The sequence below is a fragment of the Macrobrachium rosenbergii genome, chromosome 45, assembly GCF_040412425.1.
Source record: "Macrobrachium rosenbergii isolate ZJJX-2024 chromosome 45, ASM4041242v1, whole genome shotgun sequence".
Taxonomy (NCBI): Eukaryota; Metazoa; Arthropoda; class Malacostraca; order Decapoda; family Palaemonidae; genus Macrobrachium; species Macrobrachium rosenbergii.
Genome location: NC_089785.1, coordinates 26367707 through 26370047, shown reverse-complemented (window position 1 = coordinate 26370047; position 2341 = coordinate 26367707).

Here is a 2341-nt window from a genome sequence, read left to right as displayed (position 1 = left end):
TAGACCAAAGGCCAAGCGATGCCACCTATGAGGCCATTCAGCGCTGAAACGGAAATTGACATTAAAAAGGTTTGAAAGGTGTAACAGGAGGAACAGAGAAAGGTTTGAAAGGGGTAACAGGAGGAACAGAAAGGTCTGAAAGGTGTAACAGGAGGAACAGAAAGGTCTGAAAGGTGTAACAGGAGGAACAGAAAGGTTTGAAAGGTGTAACAGGAGGAGAAATTTGGACAGAAAAAAGTTTGGACAGAAAAAGTTTGGACAGAAAAAAGTTTGGACAGAAAAAGTGCGGACAGAAAAAAGTGCGGACAGAAAAAAGTTTGGACAGAAAAAGATCGGAAAGAAAAAAGTTTGGACAGAAAAAGTTTGGATAGAAAAAGATCAGACAGAAAAAGTTTGGACAGAAAAAGATCGGAAAGAAAAAAGTTTGGACAGAAAAAGTTTGGATAGAAAAAGATCAGACAGAAAAAAGTTTGGACAGAAAAAGATCGGACAGGAAAAAGTTTGGACAGAAAAAAGTTTGGACAGAAAAAAGTGCGGACGGACAGACAAAGCCTTCACAGTAGTCTCTTTTTAGAGAGAGAAAAAAAAAAAACCCACCCCAGGATATTCTATAATGAAACTACAACACGACATTTTGGTCAGAGAAAAAAAAAATGCGAAAATATCATTGACGCTTCACCGGAAAATTAATTCTGAAAAAAAACTCATTTTTTTTTACCAGAAATTAATCTGTGTAAAAAGTGGAAGTTTTTTTTATCTGTGTAAAAGGTAAATGTTTTTTTTTTATATTGAAAGCAACCGGTTGGCTGGAAATAAATTGTTTGAAAAATGGAGTGAAAAACTGAAAGATTAAAATCATAGTGTCATTAATCATGCACGGAGAGAGAGAGAGAGAGAGAGAGAGAGAGAGAGAGAGAGAGAGAGAGAGAGAATGTGTGTGTGTAAGTAGACAAACAGAGAGAGAGAGAGAGAGAGAGAGAGAGAGAGAGAGAGAGAGAGAGGGAGAAACAAACTTAAACCACAAAAAACAAGTAAAAAATGCGCCGAAGTTTCTTCGGCGCAATCGAGTATTCTGTACAGCGTATAATGCTGTATGAAACTCTCAACCACGGCCCGATGGTGGCCTGTGATGTTAGCACCTATAGCGGTACCAGAAGCACGATCATGGCTAACCTTAACCTTAAACAGAAAACTACTGAGGAGGCTAGAGGGCTGCAATGTGGCATGTTTGATGACTGGAGGGTGGATGATCAACATACCAATTTGCAGCCCTCTAGCCCCAGTAGTTTTTAAGATCTGAGGGCGGACAGAAAAAGTTCCGACAGAAAAAAGTGCGGACAGGAAAAATGCAGACAGAAAAAGTGCGGACAGAAAAAAAAAAATACCCAACTCAAAAGTTTTCTTTCACAGAAAACTGAAAATAAACCCCCCCAAAAAAAGTCCCAGCCCTTCCCAAACCTCAATTCAAAAACTGAAGTTAAAAAATAAAATTAAGAAAAAGTGAAATTTCTCAAAACTCGTAAATTCCTCCATAGGAACATCAATGGGTGTGAGTGTGTGACGTGAGGTCATATCTCATCCCGGGTGGCATGTCCTGCCGAAATTAGGGGTTTGGGGGGGATAGGGGGAGGGTGGCGTTGGGGTCATGGTGAGTTTCCAGAGGTCATCCTGTATAAATCAGGAGATTCCTGACCCCTCGCTCTCTCTCTCTCTCTCTCTCTCTCTCTCTCTCTCTCTCTCTCTCTCTCTGTCTCTCTCTTTGTCTATTTGCATTCTTACACACAAACACAAGCAAGTCTCTCTCTCTCTCTCTCTCTCTCTCTCTCTCTCTCTCTCTCTCTCTCTCTCTCTCTCTCTCTCTCCAATCTTGCTCTCTTTACTTTGTCCATCTTTATTTCTCATCTTCTCACTCCATCCATACTCCCAATCTTCCTCTCTCTCTCTTTCTCTTTTCCTGGTCATCTTCTTCTTCCTCTTCTCTCTCTCTCTCTCTCTCTCTCTCTCTCTCTGACGGAGGTCCGACCGCAAAGGGAAACCGATAACAGCAGCGATCCGTTGCCGATAGAAGGAATGAAACGCCGATTCCCCAGAGGGGGCTTCGAACTTCCCTCATTCCACCGGTGGAGTGAGCATGAATCATTAATGAAAGCCCTGGAGGCTCTCTCTCTCTCTCTCTCTCTCTCTCTCTCTCTCTCTCTCTCTCTCTCGACTTCAGAGAGTACGTTCTGAGCCCGGCCCTGTTCTGAGGCAATGGTGAGGGCTGAGGGACTCTGAATTCTGGTCTGAGTCTGTTCCGGAGAGGCTGAAGAACTCTTGAGGGTGTTCTGAAGGCTGGGGGACT